Source organism: Triticum aestivum, chromosome 4A, assembly GCF_018294505.1.
Source record: "Triticum aestivum cultivar Chinese Spring chromosome 4A, IWGSC CS RefSeq v2.1, whole genome shotgun sequence".
Classification (NCBI taxonomy): Eukaryota; Viridiplantae; Streptophyta; class Magnoliopsida; order Poales; family Poaceae; genus Triticum; species Triticum aestivum.
The window spans coordinates 562954100-562979448 of NC_057803.1; positions in this window are offsets into that span (position 1 = coordinate 562954100).

A 25349-nucleotide genomic window follows, 5' to 3' on the forward strand; every position below is an offset into this window, starting at 1 on the left:
CGAAGGGTCCCTGATCGTAGTGTCGCGTTAGCAGCATCCTGCAGTAGTGTGTGTCCATGTCGTGAGACCAATATGTTTGAAAATTCCTTCTAATTTACTGCACATGGAATTAACTCTCACACAAGTACACAGATTTGATTTTTCAAACTGTTTTGGTTAGGCATTGCATGTAGATCTAGTTCAAATCCGAATTACGGTCATTAAATGGCTAGAAAATCACTTAAATGTCTTTAAAAGGTCAAATGATCCCTAGAATTTTCAAAAATTTCGCATTACAGTTGTAGTAGTGCACGTTAGACATAGAAAAAATTGAAGGCCGTAAGAGGAAGCTATCTCCCGTTCGTCATCAAACATGCATTGTTCCCTCTCGGAACCACGAACTTTCTAGTGAGTTGCTCTGGTTTGTGAGGGGTGTGTGTCCAAACTTTCATCAAACATGCCAATTTCTTTACCACATCATCTTGGTGGCATGACATTACATCAACGAAGGTTTCATGTTTTTCTGATCATTTTTTATTTTTGGAATTAACATGCCATGTCACTCCATGCATACGTATGCATGTGTCCATGTCGTGAGACCAATATGTTTGAAAGTTCCTTCTAATTTACTACACATGGAATTAACTCACACACAAGTACACATATATGATTTTTCAAACCGTTTTGGTTAAGCGTTGCATGTAGATGTAGTTCAAATTTGAATTACAGTCATTGAATGGCTAGAAAATCATTTAAATGTCTTTAAAAGGTTAAATGACCCCTAGAATTTTCAAAAATTTCACATTACAGTTGTAGTAGTGCACGTTAGACGTAGAAAAAAAATTGAAGGCTGTAAGAGGAAGCTATCTCCCTTTCGCCATCAAACATGCATTGTTCCCTCTCGGAACCACGAGCCTTCTAGTGAGTTGCTTTGGTTTGTGAGGGGTGTGTGTCCAAACTTTCGTCAAACATGCCAATTTGTTTACCACATCATCTTGGTGGCATGATATTACATCAACCAAGGTTTCATGTGTTTCTGATATTGTTTTGGAATTAAAATGCCATGTCACTCCATGCTTAATTGTGTCATAGCCATTAGACCAACATGTTTGAAAATTCCTTCCAATTTACTGCACATGGAATTAAATCGCACACAAGTACAAAAAATATGAGTTTTCAAACCGTTATGGTTAGCTGTTGCATGTACATGTAGTTCAAATTTCAATTACGGTCATTAAATGGCTAGAAAATCACTTAAATGTCTTAAAATGTCAAATGACCCCTGAATTTTTCCAAAATTTGACATGACAGTTGTATTAGTACTACAAAATTTCTCGTTCATTTGAAACACCATCTGTTGCCAGCTTACTCGAAATTTGTCTTTCACAGCTAATAAAAAATATCTACAACATCACACACAGTTGTTTTCTAGGAACCGTTTGCGATGAAAATATCTGAGTCTATTTAAGTCTCCCTCCTTAAGCTTCGCCGGCTCCTTTGTTCCAGTGCTGGCAACCCCCGAATCCATGAATCCCGATCCCCATTCCCGCACCCCCTTCTTGCAAAGATGATGCTGTGGAAAGGCTTCGTGAAGGCCCGTATGATGGTCGCGTCCCCCTCGAGCGCCACCGCCTGTGCCGAGAGCGCGACCGCCTACGCCGAGAGTGCCGACACATCCGCATTGAGTGCGATCGCTTCCGCCAAGATGGCGTCTGCGGCAGCCGACAGTGTAGTTGTAGCAGCCGAGACGGCTGCAGCTGCTACCGCGACGATGGCTGCAAATACCGAGAGCGCTCGAGCTGCCGTCCATGCCACCGATGTCCCCCTGTCCCGGGTCGAGGCCATCCACGCCAAGATCAAGGATGCACACACCAAGATCGAGGATGCACACGCCAAGATATTCCAGGCCACTTCGGACTCCAGCATGCAACCCACGTCTGAAAAGGCAGCGGTGGCCATGGAGCACCTGCTTCCTCATGAGGTCACCGAGCGGGAGCTGAGATGCAGGAGGCGGCGGAGATCGAGGTGTGCCGGGAGGAGGAGTTGCGCGTGGCCGAGGTCGGGGTAGAGAAGAGTCTGTCCGTCGAGGAATTGACGGTGGAGTACCAACGCGAGCTCTGGCACAACCACTACTACGAGTACTACAACCTTGAGGGCGGCGCCGAGGACGAGGACGCGGTCGACTTCAGCAGGGGGGACGCGGAGTCCACCAATGACGACATGTCGCCAGGACAAGTCATCGATGTCTCATCTCACACCGGCGATGCATAGGCCGGTGCAACGGCGGATTGGTTAAAATTATGCGTACTTAGGCTTTGTTTTTAATGATGGTATTTTGTTAGAGCAATGTTTAGGTCAAGTGGCTCTATTTAATTACTAAAATTGCTCGATTCAGTAAGTGTGGTATGTTTGTTGTACGCTCTTTTGTGTGCCCAAATTCGCAAGTGATGTAAAATTATGCAATGACATACCCGGGGAAATTTCCACAAAAATTTGAATTATCAAACTCATCCCATGTGGGTAAAGCATAAGAATCATTTGCGATGCACACAATCGTTCAAAGTGAAAGGTCCGGCGGCACCGCGCGCAAAGTTTCCCTCTACATTTCAATTTTTTTGGCCTACCGCCAAAATATCTACCCCCGCCCCCTTCCCTACCCCCTTTTCTCCCCGACCACAAGTCACCACGCGCAATGTTTAGAAAATTATTTGGCACCGCGTCAGTAGTTTGTGCAGCCAAGTTTGGTCCACACATCCGAGCAGCCAAGCAGTAAAATACTAAACCCTTTATGGCACGACGGAACTGGGCATCGGAGCAACTACGTGCTCCGGAGTCCGGGTCCCTGATTTTTTTCCAGTGCATCGGCTCACCAGTGCAGGGCAGCGGTGCGAGATGTAGCAATAGTTGTCTTTACCCTAGTTTTGGCATACTTAGTGGATGGCCTTAGTGCTATTAGTTCTATGTTACTAAATTTGTGCATGTACACACCTGATAGTATCAATTTGATGTCTTCCAAACATTGTTGCTATGCTATTGTAGTTATATTTACCTACCTCATAAAATGTTCAATTTGTTATTTATTGTACATGAGAAAGAACTTGTAGCGTCGTCGTAGTTAATTATAGCTTCTGATGTTCTAGAATTTGGTTGTTGTCTCAGTACCAATTATTTCATTTGCACATTGATCTTTTTGAGAAGATATATCATAATTAACATGTTTCTTCAGTTTTTCAAAATAAGCATTGGTGATTTTCTATGTTGCTATAAACCCATTTCCCCTACAATTGTTACTGATCTAGTTTTAAATATTATAGGATGAACGAAAGTGCTCTTACTTGGAGTGGGTTGATCAAGAGTGGCCACAGTCTTTGAAGATGTGCCTAGCAAAGCTCTGGAGCATGTATGAGGAAGAGAACATACATAGGCTTAGAGAAACTGTTGTGAACACTGAAGTATATTTGAAGATGCGGGTTAAAAAGTTGAAGGTGGAGAATGAGCTTAGATTTTTTAAATTAGACTAAGATGGTGTTGGCGAAGGAGGAGGCACTTTCCCACTTGGCCCGTGCAAAACAGGTTCTTACTGAACTGAAAGCAGAGGTGGATAAGACGAGTCTGGATGATCTTGATTAGGGAAATGAATATATTGTTCTTCTGAAGTTAAACTAGCTATATGTTGTACCATGCTGTTTTCATGTAGCTACTGTACTGTGATGTTATAATATATTTATGTGCCTAATATGAAATTGGCAAACAGCTGTTCGATATGAAATGTGAATTTGCATAATACTGGAATTATTAATTGTAAACTAATAAACCTGCTAAATGTGGCATGGACCTTTGCAAACGGTTCTAGCAGTAAAAGTGCTTGCAATGGATAGCCCAATGCCACATAGTTTCTTCATCAAATCGTGTGTGATATAGTTGATAAAAGAAAACAGTTAACCAAGGCAGACTATGTGTGATAGTTACACCTTTCACAAACGAGACTACAAATAAAACTGTGTGGGATGTACATAAGAACAGAAATGTTGGGGATATAACTACCAGGTATGACCCGCCCAGAAGGGGATGGGTCAATCCTAATGGCGGGTTACTAAAAGTTCAGTGAATATACAAGGCGATGGTTTAGTATAAGACTTGTAGTAGGCCCAAGCCCAAAGGTGGCTTGAGGCCCATGATTGTAATCCGCCATGAGGAAGAAAGGCTTGTAAGAAAGGCATGTAAAGGAAGTCACCGAGCCGGACACGTTATATGATCCGGCCGGGACTCTGTAGGCTGCCAGGCATCAACCCGTGTATAAAAGGGGACGACCCGGTGGCGGCTTAGGACAAGAAACAACAGATCGATAGCCAAGCTAGCGGATTCGCTCCTTGATCATCGAAACCTAGCAATACAACATCAACTAGACTAGGCCTTACCTTCACCGTAAGGCGCCGAACCAGTATAAACCTCTCGTGTCCTTTGTCCCAATTAACCCCTTTAATTTTCCTAGTTGTGATGGCCCTACGACTAAGTCCTTTCGCTAGGACATCTGCCGTGACAATTCCACGACAGTTGGCGCCCACTGTGGGGCCAGCGCATGGTGGATTTGAGTTCTTGAAGGGCAACTTCGAAGGGCTCAAGGGATACGCTGTGGGCCGGATGACCAAGAGTCATCGCGGCAAGCTCTACATCGACGATGAAGGCTGGGGCCCCAATGCCGACTCGATTGAGTACGGGTACCGGTCCCCTTCGGTGGAATCCATGTCTTCATTGGCCAGATCGGCAAGTCAAGCCCTGTGCCGGACACCTGCACCAACCTCGTCGAGACGGCTCAGAGCACGAGACCCGCCCGGGCTCAACCCGTCGTGCAATGGGCCTTCGTGGGTTGCTTCCATGGAGGGGAATTTTCTGAAGGATAGATAGACGGTGGTGAGACGGCCGTCTGGTCTGACGGTGCATCGTCCACAGGCGAGACAGATTCTTTGTATCAGCTACAAGATGGCATGCTTGGGGGCTGTTTCAATGGCAGCAGTATTCCGGCCCCCTCTGAGCCGCCGAATCGAGCCAGAGTCTTCATGGCTGGCACTCAACCTGGGCAGAATTCTACGGCTGCGGCGGCAATAACCACCAGGTTGGCAGCAGTCGGGTCAGGAGACCCCGCGCGCCCCCCGGCTCAGGTACTAATGGACCTCATGGATAAGATGACGGCTCTGTTGACTGCTGTGGTTGAGTCAGCGGATAAGGCTCAGCATGACGCGGAGGTGGCACGACTACGTGAAGAGGTGGCACAAGCCAAGGAAAATTTAGCAGCAGAAGATGTTAGGATGGCTACGGAGCGGGAGGCTTTGGATGCTCGTGCTCGGCAGCTTCAAGCGGAGACTTTCCGGTTCTCGGTGGATCTGAACACGTCAAATGAGGTCATGAGGAGAAGACACCAGAAAACTCAGTCACGTCTGCCTCTGACTTACGATCCTTGGAACCTTTTCCACACACCCGGCGCCGGTCCCAGCAACCCACTGGAGGCAAACCGGATCACAACACCCAGGACAGGGTTGCTGGTTCAGCCGATGGCCATGGAACCACCCCGTGTGAATACTGCTCTGCCTCATTACACGCCAGTACCACCGAGTCACTTCTCTAACCCTTTGGAGAATTTAATTTCTGCGTCGGCTTGTCTGGCGGCTCTCCCAATGGAAGGCGACTCTCCAACGACGATCGAAACACGAAGAGTTAGAGAACTTCTTTAGACAGCCCTGGCACAGCAGGATGCATACTCTTATAGTCGAGACAGAATCCATTCAACCCCTCGCCCAAGCCGAAGCCCGAGCTATAGCAGGCATATGGACTCAGCGGCTATGTCAAGCAATGCCCAATGCCGTAACCAACCGCGCATGCATGACCCGATGCAGGATGGAGCCTTTAACTTGGTGGATCAGGAGAGGATCTGTCAGGAGGCTGAGCGGGCGGTTCAACTGGCAGCTGAGCAGGCGGCTCATCAGGCTTTTCCGGTTTATCCAGCAACCTCTGTTGAGGCAGGAGTGGCCATAAGGACGGGAGGTGTCCGTTGCCTGGTGCCGGCTCTATGTAATGCGAGTTTGCCAAAAGATTTTAAGGGGCCTCGTAAAGTGCCTAATTACACGGCCGACTTGCAGCCTAGGGCATGGATTGAAAGTTATGAGATGGTGATGGAGCTATTGGAGGTCAGCGATGTAGTAATGGCTAAATATTTCACTATGATGTTAGATGGAACAGCTCGCACTTGGTTGAAAGGGTTGCCACCCAACTCCATCGTCTCATGGGAGGAGTTAAAAGCCCGTTTCATTCAAAACTTCAAGGACACATGTAAGAAACCTATGTCAATCCTGAACTTGACTAACTATAAGCAAGAGGAAGGTGAGTCCACGACCCATTGGGTGCGCCGGGTCAAAGAGATAATACATTCATCTGATAAGATGGATGCCGACTCTGCGGTCTTAATGTTGGAGAAAAATTCCCGTTTTGAACCTCTGAAGCAGAAGCTGGGGTGGCTCAAGCGTGATTGTCATGACATGGGCCAGTTGATGGCGGCTCTGGTCAAATATGCTGATTCAGATAGTACCAAGGATCCCGCGTCTGATGAAGAGAAGGCAGGGAAGGAAAAAAACGGCAATGGCAAGGGTCGCCAGCATAACCCGGCGAATCAAGGAGGTAATAAACGTAAGGCTGATGAGTTTGTGGCTAACGCTAGTACACGGGGCAACAACCAACGGTGCAAGGGGAGGCAACCTCCTCGGTCAGGCGGGTCAGGTCCCACCCTTGAGCAACTACTGAATGAACCCTGTCCGAGACACGGCACCTGAGAGAAGCCAGCTACCCATCCGTGGAAGGACTGTACGATCATGAAGGCATTTAAAAATTCAAACATGTACGATGGTAACCACGGAACTGGCGGCAGTTCAGGCGGTGGCGGTTTTCATGGCCCGGGCACTGGCTCAGGCGGAGGCGGTTCTCACAGCCAGGGCCATCCGGGTAACCATGGTGGTTATAATAGGCAATCCGGCCAAAGTAATCAGCAGCAATAGCAACAACAGTCCGGGTATTAGAGTAACCCGAAACAGCTGAACAGTGGGCAGTACCACGTATTTACCACTAGTTTGTGCAAGAGGGACCAGAAACTTCATAAGAGGGTTGTAAACATTGTTGAGCCGGCGGTTCCACGTTATTTGATATGGTCAGAACAACCTATTGTGTGGAGTAGGGAGGATCACCCTCCCCGGGTTGATAATCCGGGTCACTTGGCTTTGGTGGTGGCGCCTCAGGTTGGTGGATATAAGTTTACTAAGGTGCTCATGGACGGAGGCAGTAGCATCAGCATCCTCTATTATGAGACGTTTCGTCGCATGGGATTGACTAACAAGAGTCTTAAACAATCCAACACTGTTTTTCATGGTGTTGTACCTGGTAAGTCGGCATACCCAGTTGGTAAGATTAAGCTGGAAGTAGCCTTTGGGGATGAATACGATTCTAGGGCTGAGAAGTTAACATTTGAAGTGGTTAAGATCAAATGCCCATATCATGCCCTGTTTGGACGACCGACTTATGCCAAGTTCATGGCTCGACCGTGTTATGTATATCTGCAGCTCAAGATGTCGGGTTATAAAGGCACCATCACAGTACATGGAAGCCGGAAAATAGCCCTGGAATGTGAAGAAGGTGATGCTGCTTATGCTGAGTCCATTTGTGCAACAGAGGAATTAAAGTTTTATAAAGATAATGTTGACCCGGCAGACATGACATCTTTGAAGAAGCCAACTACGGAGCATGAACCGGTGTTGAAATTCAAATCAGCTGATGACACCAAGATGGTTGATTTTGTGCCTGGCGACTCATCCAAATAATTCATTATCAGTGCTAACTTAGATCCAAAATAGGAAAGCACGCTCATCGAGTTCATCCTGAGAACCGGGACATCTTTGCATGGAAGCCTTCTGACATGCCGGGTCTCCCGAGAGAACTCCCTGAGCACACTCTCAATATTGATCCGAAATTTAAGCCGGTCAGGCAGTTTCTTCGACGGTTTAACGAGGAAAGGCGCAAGGCGATTGGAGAAGAGGTGGCCCGGATCTTGGTGGTCGAGTTCATTGTTGAAAATTTTCACCCAAAGTGGTTGGCTAACCTGGTGCTTGTACTAAAAAAGAACGGCGCCTGGCGTATGTGTGTGAATTACACTGATTTAAACAAGGCTTGTTTGGCTGACCCTTTTGCTCTCCCTCGTATTGATCAGATCATTGATGCTACGGCGGGTTGCGAGCGTTTGAGTTTTTTGGATGCCTATTCGGGTTATCATCAGATCAAGATGACAGTTAAGGACCAGGAGAAGACAGCTTTCATCACTCCGTTTGGAGCCTTCTGCTATGTGTCTATGCCTTTTGGGCTTAAGAGTGCCCAGGCGACTTATCAACAATGTGTGCAGAATTTCCTTCACAATCAGATTGGGCGTAATGTTCATGCTTATGTGGATGATATAGTGGTGAAATCCAGAGAGAAGGAAACCTTGGTAACTGATCTGAAGGAGACCTTTGATAACCTCCGGGTCTACAAAATGATGCTTAACCCGGCCAAGTGTGTTTTTGGAGTCCCAGCTGGCAAACTCTTGGGGTTTTTTGGTGTCGAACAGAGGTATTGAGGCTAACCTGGAGAAAATTAAGGCAATTACATCTCTGGCTAAACCGGCGTGCATCAATGATGTTCAGTGGTTGGCGGGTCGCGTCGCAGCCTTAAGCCGGTTCATAAGCCGGTTAGGGGAGAAGGCGATGCCTTTGTATCAAATGATGAAGAAGGCGGATGACTTTGTCTGGAGTGACGCTGCTAACTCTGCTTTTGAGGATCTGAAGAAACAGCTCGCTGAGCCGCCGATTCTTGCTGCTCCAGTTGACAAAGAGCTGTTGTTGTTGTATGTGGCTGCTAACTCACGTGCTGACAGTTTGGCCATTGTTGTGGAGCGCAAGGAGGCTGGCAAGGAACATCCGGTCCAACGGCCGATTTACTACATCAGTGAGGTGCTCATTAAATCTAAACAAAGATATCCACATTGGCAGAAGCTTGTTTATGGGGTGTTCATGGCAAGCCGAAAGCTCAAGCATTACTTTCAGGGTCACCCAATCACTTTGGTTAGCTCTGCTCCTCTAGGAGACATTATTCAAAATAGAGAAGCCACAGGACGAGTCACCAAGTGGGCTATTGAACTTGGGTCTCATGGTTTGAAGTATGTGCCACGTACTGCGATCAAATCTCAAGCGCTGGTTGACTTCATTAATGACTGGACAGAGTTGCAGATGCTAGAGGAGAAACCAGACAACACATATTGGACGATTCACTTTGATGGGTCCAGACAATTGGAAGCTCGGGGGCTGGAGTTGTTCTAACTTCTCCTCGAGGTGACAAAGTTCGTTATGCATTACAATTGATGTTTCCTTGCACCAACAACGCAGCTGAGTACGAGGCCTTGCTTCATGGTCTTCCAATAGCTAAGGAAATAAGTTTAAGCCGGGTACGGTGCCTAGGCGACTCAGATCTGGTGGCTCAACAAGTGTCAGGCAAGTGGGATTCTAAGGATCCTCTCATGGCGGCTTATCGCCGCGAGGTCAACGCTATTGCGGGGCATTTTAAGGGTTATCAAGTGGAACACATTGACCGCAGAAAGAACGAAGCGCCTGATGCCTTAAGCCGGTTGGGATCTTAGCGTACGCCGGTGCCACCTAACACCTTTTTAGATGTTTTACATAACCCGTCTGTTAAGTTGCCTACAGAGGAAGATTTGGCCATTCCTGACCCGAAGGCACAGTTGGTGGCGGCTCTTCATGTCATTCCAGATTGGACAGTACCGTTCTTGGCTTACATGACCTATGGCGAGTTTCTAGAGGACGTGACCCTAGCCCGACAGATAACCCGGTGGTCCAAGTCAATGACAATTTTTGACGGTGAGTTTTATCATCGCAGCGTCACTGGGGCATTTCAATGATGTGTCTCTCCTAAAGAAGGTCAAGAGATTCTTCATGAGATCCATGAGGGAGATTGTGGCCATCATGCCGGCTCAAAATGTTTAGTGGCCAAAGCTTTTTGTCATGGCTTTTACTGGTTAACGGCTCACGCTGATGCAGAGGATCTGGTCAGTAGGTGCGATGGATGTCAAAAGTTTGCACGACGAGCACACATACTAGCTCAAGAACTGCGGATGATCCCAATCACTTGGCCGTTTGCAGCTTGGGGGCTTGATATGATTGGACCTTTAAAAAGATCCAAAGATAAAAAGACACATCTTTTGGTGGCAATTGACAAATTCACAAAATGGGTTGAGGCAGAGCCAGTGAGAAAATGTGATGCAGCCACGGTGGTTCAGTTCATGAAAAAGGTGATTTTTCGCTTTGGTTTTCCACATAGCATTATAACTGACAATGGCACTAATTTGTCCCAAGGTGCTATGGAGGAGTTTTGTCAACGTGAGCATATCCTGCTTGATGTTTCTTTAGTAGATCACCCCCAATCTAATGGTCAAGCCGAGAGAGCAAATCAGGAAATTTTAAAAGGTCCCAAGCCCCGACTTATGGTTCCTTTACAACGAAGACCAGGTTGTTGGGTAGAGGAGTTACCTTCGGTGCTATGGAGTATCAATACCACTCCTAACAGGTCTACAGGTTATACACCTTTCTTCATGGTTTATGGAGCAGAAGCAGTCCTGCCTAGTGACATTCATCATGACTCGCCCCGCGTGGCGGCTTACATTGAAGCTAATAATGAACAAGCCTGACAGGATGCACTTGACTTGTTAGATGAGGAACGAGATTTGGCAACAGCCTGATCCGCAATTTATCAACAAGACGTGCGCCATTATCACAGCTGTCGATTTAAAACTAGAACCTTTCAAGAAGGCGACTTGGTGCTCTAGCTCATCCAGGATCAGTCCGACGCACACAAGCTATCCCCACCTTGGGAAGGGCCCTTTGTGGTCAGTAAGAACTTAAACAACGGGTCATATTACCTTATTGACGTTCGAGAGCACAAAGACTCACGTAAGTCGGAGGAGGAGACCCGCCGGCCGTGGAATATTGCCCAGCTTCGGCCACACTACACCTGAGCCACTGTCTCTCGTCATGTACATACTTTGACGTTGTGTATATTATGATAAGTAATAAAGCATGACCTCTATCCTTTTCCTCTTCAATGATCATATATCTTTACTGTTTTCATTATTTAAATGACTATTAAGGGGCTGATCGTATCCGAATCTAGCTTAACCCTTTTGGTCCGGCTCGGGATCGTATTCGAATCTAGCCATAAACTTCATGGTCACTAGGGTGCTTCCTGTTCAAACATAGGTCATATTCGAACCAAAGAGAACATAGCTATCGTAACCCTCTTGATCGGCTCAAAGCCAAACTCACTAGGGGGCTTCTTGATCGTATCCGAATCATAGCTTAACCCCTTTTGGGTCCGACTTGGATCGTATTCGAATCAGGGTCATTAAAAACCCCTCAAGGTCATTTGGGGGCTTCATGTTCAAACATAGGTCGTATTCGAACCAAAGAGAACATAGCTGTCGGTACCCTCTTGATCGGCGCAACGCCAAAGCCACTGGGGGCTATATGATCATATTCGAATCTTAGCTTAACCCCTTTGGTCCGGTTTACTAATCATATTCGAATCAGAAGCCTCTAGTTTTTATTTAAATGTTTTGATTTACATTGTCTGAGGCCTAGTGTTTTGTCTTACTATTTTTTATCATCTCAAATTTAACTGTCAGTATGGTTTCAAATTAAACCGGCTCGGTTATTTGACAATGAGTTGCCAAGGCATAACGGTCGTCAGACATACGGAAGTATTGACTTCTACAAAAGATTGGGTTATCAACCTCAACATCCGGGTCATGTAAACTGGCAATCCAGGTTCAAAGAACACAGGTATGACAGTGTCATTCATGAACAAGTTTCTCTATGTTTTTTCGTTAATCAAAGATTTTTTCAGCCTTGTTTATCTTACATCTGGTTCTGTTTTTTCCACTATGATAATTTCATAGTCATATATCGGGTGTTTTTGACCCCTCTGGCGCTAAACCGCCCGGACAGTTTTTTCATCTTTTACAGGAACAGAGTTAAGACATTGCAGATGTAACCACGGATGTAACGCATATATATTGACATCATGGGTAAAGAGTCATATGCAACATCTTATGCACGATGTCATAGGCAAAATATGCAGGTTTCAAACTAACCTATTACAAGGCATTGAGAGCCCAAAAGCTTATACTGTTTTTTCTCTCCTAAAGCAGGTCTTAAGCTAAAAGTTGGGTTGTTCAGATGGTTACGAATCCCCCCTAGCCGGCTCACCTCCCTCCACTGGTTGGAAGCTGGGATTGGAACAGTCAAAGCCGTTCAGAGCAATGAACTCAGCCTCATCGTCAATTAGGCCGGCCGGGTCAATTTCCGGGGCAAAAGTGTGTTAAAGAACCGGCGGGATAAGATCTGTCACTTTATAAGAGGGAGTCGCCATCTTCTTATTCTCCATATCAAAACCCGGCTGATATTTGTCGATGTTGGTCTCCTCTCCACGAATGGTAGCTTGAGGACGAACTCCCCTCACACGGGCAATAAAGTCATCTTGCTCAAATGGAGTCCCGTCTTCCTGCACGGTAGGGTACCGCTTAGCCATGTCCACCGGGTCTAAATCCGGCACCCAGGCTTTGGAGCGGCTCAGGGCAGTCAGGGCTCCGGCTCTGGCACAGGATCGTTTGACCTCTTGAAACCTGGCAGGTAAGATCGATAACTTCTTCAAAAGATCACTTAGGCGATTGGGTCCTTGGTTGGCAGGAGAGATAGCAGCAAGCGCCCATTGAGTCCCTATATAAAGTTGTTCCACCAAGGTATAAACCGCCTTCAGCTTTGTCACACTATCTTGGCTCAGGTCGTTACTCCCGGACCTGTAAGTATTTTAAGAAAGGTTAAGCAGGCGGTTTACATTCTTGGTACAAATAGAGTTTAAGGGATTTATGCAAAATAACTCACCGAAGATGGCGAAGACCATTTGAGACACCCGGTTTTTTAAACTGGTGAGCTCTGTAGTAGCCTCCACAAGAGCCGCCTCAATTGTCTCAGCGCGTTGTATCAGCAACGTCTTTTCTTCGGCCCGCGATTTCTTTTTTGCAGCTAAGCTGGTCTTCAGTTTCTCAGATTCAGAGAGGCTCAATTGGAGTTTAGAGTCTGTGGTCTTTATCTCTGTCTCCTGCTCCGCCAGCCGGGTCTTGGCATCCATCAATTGAGAGCCCAATTCAGATAGGGCATTCTACAAAACATTCACATGTGTGTCAAGACTTAAACTAAAAGTTATAAGGGTTCAAGTCTCAAGTACTTTGCACCACAATACCACTTGACACTTGGGGTCTAATGTCTGCCAAAGTAATTTTTTATGACTTTTATATGTTTCAAGTCCCAAGGGTTTTACAAAGTAACAACGCTTGGCACTTGGGGCTAATGCATGATATTCTGAAAGTTTTCCAAGATTGAGCCAGATCACAATACTTATTAGGACTAGTAAAAGACAATTATGCAATTAAGTACTGGTTCATTTATGATAAATTGAGCCGGCCCTTGGGGAATACAGGTGAAGTTTACGCTACTCTATTTGACTTTCGGAAAACCTAGAGGCAAAGTATCAACTTATATCATAAAGTCTACAGATCATTCAAGTTCATCATCTGAAGACTTGGGGGCTGGCAGCGTATAAGTAAACTGGAGAGCATACCTCATATTTTAGCTGCAATTGTTTGACCATCTCAATTTCCGAGTCACGGCTGGAGTGCACATGACTGAGATAGCCGGAAAGTACATCATTGACATTGAGGTGAGTATAATGGGAGATATCAAGCCGCACTTTCTGCTTCTCTAAAGCCTCTTGCTTAGCAGTATGCCAGGCTACTAAAGTGGGGGTCACCGGTTCAACAAACCGGCTACCGGTAATCAAAACGTCAGTATCAGAAGTTGTTGGCGGGTTAGCCGAGCTAGATGGTTCAGTAATGGTCGGATTAAGGGTGGCCTCTCTTGTGGTGCTTCAGTTTGAGAGGGAGTTGGCATGGCGGGCTCAGGTGCAGGAACTTTCGGGTCTTCTGTCGGCTTAATCACTTTGGCCTTCTTGGATTTGGCTTGACCACTAAGAAAGATTTTATGAGAGAGTTAGTGTAATAATGCAGTTTTTAAAAGATGCAGAAGAAAGATGATTGTCTTTACCCAGGGGCAGTCTTGAAAGCCGGAAATTGAGTTTGCGACGAGTCGCTAGAAGAGCGAGAAACCTCCTGCAAAGGTAAAATAAAGTTAGTGATGCAAGGGAATAAATCCATTAATGGAAGCAAAAGACAAAGATGAAAGAAACCTCATTCTGGCGTTTTCGATGACTTTGTTGTAAATCGGAAGGCGGTTCATCATCGTCATTAGTCCGGGCCTGACGGTGGCTCTCATGTTGCTGCTTTTTTGAAAGAAAATGAGGGTCCAGATAAGCCAAAGGGTGCGAAAACCGTACTTTCCGGGTTACCAGTCGAAGTTTCTGTCTTGGCAAAGGGGCTGAGTCGGAGGAAATAGTTACCTCTTCTTCCAAGGCCTGGCTGGCCCCCGTGTCGTCCTGGCAATAGTCAGTGTCAATAAGATAGTTAAAAAACTGGCCAGGGGAGTCAAGGGCTACCTCCAACTCAGAAGCATCATCTAGGTGGAATAAGTCAGATGCAGTCTTCTTCTTCTTGGGCTTCCGGGTTGTTCTCCTAGCTGCTATGGCAGCGGCTCTAGCCTTCTTGGCAGCTTCATGATCATACTTGGCTTTCCAGAAGTCAGATTTGGCCTGTAAACAAATAAATAGGTTAAAAGGTCATGAAAGTATTTAAACTACTAAGGAAAGCACAAAAAGAGAAAGAGGTCAAGGGTTTTCACCTCTGGTGCCGGGTTAAGTTTTTAGAAGGGGTTTAACCCAACCTTACTGCAGTCCTCGTATTTGCTGTTCACAAGGATGGTTAACATTGCAACAACGTCTTCTTTAGTCAATTGAACAGAGCTATAACGCAGAGAGTCATTTGGGCCTCCGCCATACTCATACATTAACTTGGATCGGCGGCTTAGAGGAATGACCCGCCATGTGACCCAGCAACGGATCATGTCAACTCCAGTTAAGCCATTCTCCAATAAAGCTTGAATCCTTTTAATAGATGGAATAAGCTTCTTGCGTTCAACAACGGTAAGCTTATCAGGGAGCACAAACTTGGAATCCAGACGCTCCGCACGATAACCCGACAGTGGTTTTTAATTGGCTGGTGCTGTATCTTGGCAGTAGAACCAGGTCTGATTCTAATCTTTGGGATGGTTCGGTAAGACTATTAAGGGAAAGATGGCGCCCTGTCGGCGCTGAATTGAGATTCCACCAAGCTCCAAACTAAGGCCGTTGGTGCATTCGATCTGGCGGTTCAGATACGTCACAAAGAACTTCAAAATTGCAGATATTGGATATAGAGTTGGGTCCAATGTCTTGTGGGCGAAGCTTGAAAAAATGCAAAACATCTCGGAAGAACTTTGAGCCGGGTGGTGAGAAGCCCCGGTTCATGTGATCAGTGAAAATGATAACTTCACCGTCTTTGGGCGGAGGCCGTTCTTCGTCCGGGTCAGGAGCACGATAAGACATAATGTTTTCCTCTGGCAAAAATCCTATGGTGACAAATTCCTTCAAGGTATCCTCAGTAACTGTGGAAGGGACCCAGTTGCAGACTGTTGGCGCTTTGGACGGCATGATGAAAGGATAGACTGAAAAGAAAGTGATGTGCCGGTTCAATTCAATGATGAAATTAAACGTTAAATGATGATGGTACAAATAAGTAATGGCGTCTTAAAATAAGGGCTAATGACATATAAAGGAAAAGTGAGCCGGCGTGATAAGACGCCATGACTAAAGATATTCGAAGGATGCCAGAAATAGAGTTGGCTAAGTGTTGACACAAACAAGTTTACCAAGCTATCACTATTATTTTGGATCAAATGGCCATTCCGAAAAGAAAATATTCTAGACCTGAAAATCTAATACAGATGAGTTCGTGAGTTATAATGAGGCCTCTGTACGGAAAAAAGGGATCTACTAGTATCAAAATTTGACGCAAAACAACTACCGCACGAGTTATGTGTTCCTTTCTGGATGAGAAGAGGATGTGGAGGAGGAACTACGAAGAAACTGTGATTAACTATGAAGAACACACAGAAACCTAGAAACCCTAATGCAGATCTGAGGAGCAAGAAGGTGAACACTTACAGCCACGGATCTTCTGCGGAGGGTCGCCGCCGTTCTCTGGATCGATTCAGGTTGATGCAGCGGCCGAGGTCGAGGAAGACGAGGTGCTCTGCGGCGGCGGCGGTGGAGCTCGAGCGGCAGTAGGGTTGCGAGAGGAATAAGATGAAGAAAGGGAAGCATGAGGAAAGACCTGGTCGTGCCTATTTATAAGGGATAAGCGAACAGGCAGGCGCGAAAATCGAGGAAGACCCGAATAATGATTATCCAACTAAATGGACACCTTGGTTCTCGAAAGACATTTAAGGATAAGGATCCGTTGAAGATGACATCATGGTAGATTTTCATATTTTCTAAAGATGACGTCATGGCGGGTTACAAGAGCTTTTACAAACAGAGGAGAATGGATTTCATTTAAGGTGTTACAGATTGATAAGAACAAGGTTCAAATCAACCCGGGGCCTATTGTTGGGGATATAACTATGAGGTATGACCCGCCTAGAAGGGGACGAGTCAATCCTAATGGCGGGTTACTAAAAGTTTAGTGAATATACAAGGCGATGGTTTAGTATAAGACTTGTAGTAGGCCCAAGCCCAGAGGCGGCTTGAGGCCCATGATCGTAAACCGCCATGAGGAAGAAAGGCTTGTAAAGAAAGGCATGTAAAGGAAGTCACCGAGCCGGACACATTATATGAGCCGGCCGGGACTCTGTAGGCCGCCAGGCGTCAACCCGTGTATATAAGGGGACGACCCGGTGGCGGTCTAGGACAAGAAACAACAGATCGATAGCCAAGCTAGCGGATTCACTCCTTGGTCATCGAAACCTAGCAATACAACATCAACTGGACTAGGCCTGACCTTCACTATAAGGGGCCGAACCAGTATAAACCTCTCGTGTCCTTTGTCCCAATTAACCCCTTTAAGTTTCCTAGTTGCGATGGTGATAACCCACAAGTATAGGGGATCGCAACAGTTTTCGAAGGTAGAGTATTCAACCCAAATTTATTGATTTGACACAAGGGGAGCCAAAGAATTTTCTCAAGTATTAGCAGCTGAGTTGTCAATTCAACCACACCTGGAAACTTAATATCTACAACAAAGTATTTAGTAGCAAACTAATAAGTTAGTAGTGGTAATGGTAGCAAAAGGTAACGATAGCAAAAGTAATGTTTTTGGTATTTTGTAGTGATGATAACAATAGCAACGGAAAAGTAAATAAGCGTAGAACAATATATGGAAAGCTCGTAGGCAATGGATCAGTGATAGAGAATTATGCCGGATGCGGTTCATCATGTAACAGTAATAACCTAGGGTGACACAGAACTAGCTCCAATTCATCAATGTAATGTAGGCATGTATTCCGAATATAGTCATACATGCTTATGGAAAAGAACTTGCATGACATCTTTTGTCCTACCCTCCCGTGGCAGCGGGGTCCTAGCGGAAACTAAGGGATATTAAGGCCTCCTTTTAATAGAGTACCGGACCAAAGCATTAACACATAGTGAATACATGAACTCCTCAAACTACGGTCATCACCGGGAGTGGTCCTGATTATTGTCACTTGGGGTTGATGGATCATAACACATAGTAGGTGACTATAGACTTGCAAGATAGGATCAAGAACTCTCATATATTGATGAAAACATAATAGGTTCAGATCTGAAATCATGGCACTCGGGCCCTAGTGACAAGCATTAAGCATAGCAAAGTCATAGCAACATCAATCTCAGAACATAGTGGATACTAGGGATCAAACCCTAACAAAACTAACTCGATTACATGATAGATCTCATCCAACCCATCACCGTCCAGCAAGCCTATGATGGAATTACTCACGCACGGTGGTGAGCATCATGAAAATTGGTGATGGAGGATGGTTGATGATGACGATGGCGACGGATTCCCCTCTCCGGAGCCCCGAACGAACTCCAGATCAGCCCTCCCGAGAGGTTTTAGGGCTTGGCAGCGGCTCCGTATCGTAAAACGCGATGAATCCTTCTCTCTGTTTTTTTCTCCCCGAAAGTGAATATATGGAGTTGGAGTTGAGGTCAGTGGAGCTCCAGGGGGCCCACGAGGTAGGGGGCGCGCCCAGGGGGGGCAGGCGCGCCCCCAGCCTCGTGGCTAGGGTGTGCGCCCCTGGTCTTCATCTTTTGCAGGGATTTTTTATTATTTCCAAAAAAATGTTCCGTGAAGTTTCAGGTCATTTCGAGAGCTTTTGTTTCTGCACATAAATAACACCATGGTAATTCTGCAGAAAACAACGTCAGTCCAGGTTAGTTCCATTCAAATCATGCAAGTTAGAGTCCAAAACAAGGGAAAACGTGTTTGGAAAAGTAGATACGATGAAGACATATCAGATGGCCCTACAACTAAGTCCTTTCTCTAGGACATCTGCCGTGACAATTCCACGATAGGAAACGTATTCCTTGGATTGACTGTGTGTGATATACATATGAACGGAAATGTTTTTCTGGGATTCACCGTGTGGGATGTACATACCTACAGAAATGATTTTCTTGGATTACCGTGTGGGATGTACATACCTACGTAAATGATTGGGTTTCGATGCCTCGCCCGATCGCACACGGCCCCAGTCTGTGTCCTAGGGGGGCCTATTCCCGACGATTTCTAGGTCGTGTGGGAAGGACCCCCTATCTCCCACACTCACTTGGCGACAGTTCCAAATGCTGTTGCAGAAAGGGGTTAAAAACCATTTGTTTAGCACCGACGCGCACCAGTGACAATGAAGATTGGATATTAAATCAAGGCAAATTTGATCATAAACTCACAATTCATCGGATCCCAACAAACACATCACAAAGAGTCATTACATCAAATAGATCTCCAAGAGAACATTGTATTGAGATACAAAGACAGATAAAGCCATCTAGCTACTACCTACGGACCCGTAGGTCCGAGTTGAACTACTCACGCATCATCGGAGAGGCACCAATGAGAATAATGAACCCCTCCGTGATGGTGTCTAGATTGGATATGTGGTTTCTAGAACTTGCGGCGACTGGAATTGTTTCTTGTTGACTCCCCTAGGGTTTCTGGAGCAAGGAGGTATTTATAGAGCGAAGAGGCGGTGGGCTCAACCCACCTGGCGTGCCTAGGGGCCCAGGCGCGCCCTGGTAGGTTGTGGCCCCTCGGGGCACCCCCAGGTGCTTCTATGGCACATCTCGTGTCTTCTAGTCCAAAAAATCCACAAAAAGTCTCGCTGCATTTGTACTCCGTTTGATATTGATTTTCTGCGATGTAAAAAACAAGCAGAAAACAACAACTGGCACTTGGCACAATGTCAATAGGTTAGTCCCAAAAAATGATATAAAATGATTATAAAACAAGAATGATAATATAACAGCATGGAACAATAAAAAATTATAGATACACTGGAGACGTATCACTCCCAATTCAAGACAAGATTAGTTTCTTCACATCTCTGCAAAACTCGATCAAGGTTGCTTAAGCAATCATCAAAAGAAGTTCCGTAAATGAAGAAATCATCCATCAAAACCTCAACTATATTTTCACAAAAGTCATAGAATATAGAAGTCATACATCTTTGAAAGGTAGAAGGTGCATTGCATAAACTAAAAGGCATAAGTGTATAACCAAAAGTACCAAAAGGACAAGTAAAAGTAGTCTTTTCTTGATCCTCTTGTGACACAGGGATTTTAGAAAAACCAAAATAAGCATCTATAAATCAAAAGTGTGTAGGTTTTGATAACCTTTCTAGCATTTGATCAATGAAAGGCAGAGGGTAATGATATTTCCTAGTAACTTTGTTTAATATGCGAAAATCTGTTACCATTCAATAACCTGTCACAGTTCTTTGTGGGATCAATTCATTCTTATCATTGGGAACAACAGTAATACCTCCCCTCTTAGTGACACAATGAATAGAAATTACCCATCTACTATTAGCAATAGGATAAATTATACGTGCTTCCAGAAGCTTTAATATTTCATTTCTTACCACTTCCTTCATCTTAGGATTTAACCATCGTTGGTGATCAACAACTGGTTTAGCATCAGGCTCCATATTAATTTTATGCTGACATAGAGTGGAACTAATGCCCTTAAGATCCTCCAAAGTGTATCCAATAGTGGCACGGTGCTTCTTCAGAGATTTCAATAATTTCTTTTCTTCATGCTCTAAAAGGTTAGCACTAATAATAACAGGATATATCTTCTTTTCGTCAAGATAAGCTATAACACCCACAATGCGGCTATATCTCCCACGTGTCGGGGCACGACTTAGAGACATAGCCGATGGTAGGCATGTCGCTAGAGGGGTAATCTTTACACATCCCATGTACTGAATAAGAAAGGGATAAAGAGTCGGCTTACAATCGCCACATCACACAATACATAAATAGTCATACATCATCCAGAATACAAACAAGGTCCGACTACGGAACCAAAATAAAGGAAAGACAACCCCAAATGCTAGATCCCCGATCGACCCAACTGGGCTCCTCTACTGATCATACGGAAAGGAAACATAGTAACGGCCCGAATCCTCGTCGAACTCCCACTTGAGTCCGGTAGCGTCCCCTGCACTGGCATCATCGGCACCTGCATTTGTTTGGAAGTATCTGTGAGTCACGGGGACTCAGCAATATCACACCCTCGCGATCAAGACTATTTAAACCTAAAGGTAGGAAAGGGTAGTGAGGTGGAGCTGCAGCAAAGCACTAAGCACATATGGTGGCTAACTTACGCAAAAGAGAGCGAGAAGAGAAGCAAAGTACGGTCGAGAAGCTAATAGTGATCAAGAAGTGATCCTGAAGCTACTTACGTTCAAGCATAACTCGAGACCGTGTTCTCTTCCCGGACTCCGCCGAAAAGAGACCATCACGGCTACACATGCGGTTGATCCATTTTAATTAAGTTAAGTGTCAAGTTCTCTACAACCGGACATTAACAAATTCCCATCTGCCCATAACAGCAGGCACGGCTTTCGAAAGTTCAAAACCCTACAGGGGTGTCCCAACTTAGCCCATCACAAGCTCTCACGGTCAACGAAGGATATTCCTTCTCCCGGGAAGACCCGATCAGTCTCGGAATCCTGGTTACAAGACATTTCGACAATGGTAAAACAAGACCAGCAAGCCGCCCGATGTGCCAACAAATCCCGATAGGAGTCGCACGTATCTCGTTCTCAGGGCACACCGGATGAGACATCCTACGAGTAAAACCAACCCTCAAGTTGCACCGAGGTGGCCCCACAGTCTACTTGGTTCGGACCAACACTTAGAGGAGCACTGGCCCGGGTGGGTTTAAAATAAGATGACCCTTGAGTCTGCAGAACATAAGGGAAGGTATATGGTGGTACGTAGGCAAATGGTAAAACCAAGGTTGGGCCTTGCTGGAGGAGTTTTATTCAAGGCGAACTGTCAAGGGGTTCCCATAACACCCAACCGCGTAAGGAACGCAAAATCAAGGAACATAACTCCGGTATGACGGAAACTAGGGCGACATGAGTGGAACAAAACACCAGGCATAAGGCCGAGCCTTCCACCCTTTACCAAGTATATAGATGCATTAAAGTAAATAAGAGATAATAATGATATCCCAACAATATCCATGTTCCAACAAGGAACAAACTTCATCTTCACCTGCAACTAGCAACGCTATAAGAGGGGCTGAGCAAAAGCGGTAACATAGCCAAACAACGGTTTGCTAGGAAAGGTGGGTTAGAGGCTTGACATGGCAATATGGGAGGCATGATATAGTAAGTGGTAGGTAGCGTGGCATAGCAATAGAGCGAACAACTAGCAAGCAAAGATAGAAGTGATTTCGAGGGTATGGCCATCTTGCCCGCAAAGTTCTCAGAGTTGGCGAAAGCTTGATCCTCATTAGCGTTCTCAACAGGTTCCTAGATCATGTACTCGTCTCCCATCTCTACCCAAATCTAGAACACAAGCAAATGACCAACAATCAATCACGATGCAATGCACAAGCAACATGATGCAAAACATGACATGATATGCAAGACATGATATGCAAAGCATATGCGTGCTCTGGAAGGAAAAGAAAGATCAAGGCACCAACTTGGCAAACCAAGTGTGCCGCTGGAAAGATGAGTTGATTTCGGTCAAAATCGATATAAAGATCACCGGAATCGGATGCACGGTTTGCAAATGGCAAGCAAAACAAGAATGACACAATTCTGCGATTAACAACATGATGCCATCTAGAATACAACAAGAAACTAAGCTACTACACTCCAACATAGCAACAAAGCATATGGCAGTGATGTACTCAAGATGCTTGACAAAACATGAACACTGAGCTACGGCTAAATCACACAAGAGCATGTTCAAACAAGCATGGAAAAAGTGCAAAAGATATCAGCTTCACAGACTTAGTGAAAATACTAACATGTCAGGAATAACATCAGGAAGCAATGTTTAGAGCAAGCTACCAACATGCTACAGGAAACGATCATAGCAAACAAAGGTATGGCATGAATCTACTAAATGGATAGAACAAAAGTCCCTTAGTGATCATGAGCCAAAAAGGCACAGAAGATATGATGGCACCCATGTAAGCATAGCAAGTTTATTAACAGTTTCAGCCTTAGCAGAAAACTGAGCATGGCATAAACAGAATTATGAAGGCATCTTTGCGAGCTCAAATCACTCATCGCAAAGCCTTGCATGACAAAACAAGCATAGAATCAGCAGGATGACATGTTCATGAAGCTAACCATGGCAAGAGCAAGTTCATAGCATGCATGGATCACTAGTATCAACCATGGCAAAATTGATTAACATGTGAACAATCTGCCAGGAACATTTTATAGCAAAAGTAGAGCAATATTAAGACATGCTAGGGCACTCCATAATTGCAAACAGGGGCATAGATGGATAGAGCATAACCATATGTCCAAAACATCCTTACTGAAGCAACTCAAAACAATCATGGATCTCACTGTAGCATCATGTTTACATGGCATAAAAATAACAGAAGTACAAGGACTTAGCAAAATCCTAAGTCACTGAAATCAGCAATATCACGAAGGCTACTTTGCATGCTTGTGCTAGTCACCACAAGGATCACAAAAATACATGGCAAGCACCCCTGTAAAGATGGCATGGCATAGTCCAAAACACATGTAGAGCTCATGCCCATATGAAGCACACAAAAAATGTGACAAAAATGACAAATCAACATAATCTGCTAAGTAACAAGAGAAAACATTTTATAGCACTCTTGAACATTTTGATATATCAAGCGCATGAAACGGAGCTACGGTCATGGAGTTATGATGCGTTGAACAGAGCATGAAAATATGAGGGGGAAAGGACTTAGAGAAAAAACGACCTCTCAGATCTGGATCTAGGGTTCTTGGCATGGTCTACGAGGATGGCCGAAAGACATCGCCAGAGTTCGTCGCCGCGGTGGCTGGAGCACTTGCCGATGAAGAGGAGGAGCGGTGGGGGCACGAGGCACCGGGAGGCGGGGCGTGCGGGAGGGGGCGGCGGTTGAGGCGGCTGCGGGCGGAGTTGACGGCGGGGACGGCGCTGGGCGGCGGGGCGGTCGGCGCGCCGGCGAGGGAGGCGGGCGGCGTAGCGGAGAAGACACGGTGGCGGGGCGCTCGGGCGGCCGGGTCGCAGTGGCGACGTTGCGCGGGCCGGGAGGGCCGGATCTGGGTCTCGGCTGGCTCGGCGGCGGCGCGCGGTGGGATCCGGTGGCACGAAACGTGGCGAGGCGTGGTTGGACAGGGTGCAGCGGCGGACGCGTCCGGCGCTGTCCGGACATGTCCGACATGGAGGGAGAGGGTGGATCTAGGGTTTCGGGACCCGAATTTGGAGGAGGGGTGCACATATTTATAGCTAGGAGGAGGTAGGAGTGTCCAAATGGAGTGTAGTTTTCGACCACGCGATCGTGATCCGATGACGGAGGACATGGGAGTGGTTTGGATGGGTTATTGGGCCGTTTTGGAGGGGTGTTGGGCTGCAACACACAAGAGGCCTTTATGGTTACCCGGTTAACCGTTGGAGTATCAAACGGACTCCAAATGGCACGAAATTTGACAGGCGGTCTACCGGTGGTGTACCAAAGCCACTTGGCAAATCTCGGTCCATTCTGAGAACGTTTAACACCCGCTCACAAAAAGAGACGAAAGGGGGATGCCGGTGCACGTAGGAGTGTAGGATTACAAAACACATAACGGGGAAAATGCTCGGATGCATGAGACGAACACGTATGCAAATGTGATGCACATGATGACATGATATGAAAAGCATGACAAGATCAAAATGCAAAATGAAGACAAAACCCAACCACGAGGGAATCTCATAACTTAAAGCTGAAAAAGGCAAGAGTTGGAGTTACAAATATGGCAAGTTACATCCGGGGTGTTACATAAGCATATTTCAGAGTATCAGGCAATTGTTTAAGATTGAACACATGACCACTCTTGGGTGGTAGAGGATCTCCAAGAGTTTCAACGGGCAAATTGTGTTTCAAAACATGCATATGTTTAAAGAAAAACTCATCTAATTCCTTTCTTTCTTTCATTCATAAACACATCATTTTCATGGTCAAGCAAATATTGTTCTAAAGGATCAGTAGGAGGCACATCAATAGAAGCAAGACCAATAATCTCATCTTTACTAGACAATTCCTTATCATGGGTGTGTCTACGAAATTTGGAGAAATTAAACTCATGAGACACATCCCCAAAACTTATGCTAACAGTTTCTTTCTCACAATCTGTCTTAACATTGACAGTATTCAAGAAAGGTCTACGAAATATAATGGGACAAAAATCATCTTGTGGGGAACCAAGAACAAGAAAATCAATAGGCTATTATATTTCCCCACACAAGACTTAAACATCTCTAACAATCTCAGTTGGTGAGATAGTATCTCTATTGGCAAGCTTAATAGTAACATCAATATCTTCTATCTCAGCAGGTGCAATACCATTCATAATTTCTTGATATCAAGTAAAAGGAATTGCACTCACACTAGCACCCAAATCACATAAGCCATGATAACAATGATCTACTATCTTAACAGAAACAACAGGCACGCCAACAACCTATCTATATTTGTCTTTATTATCGAGTCTAGCAATTCTAGC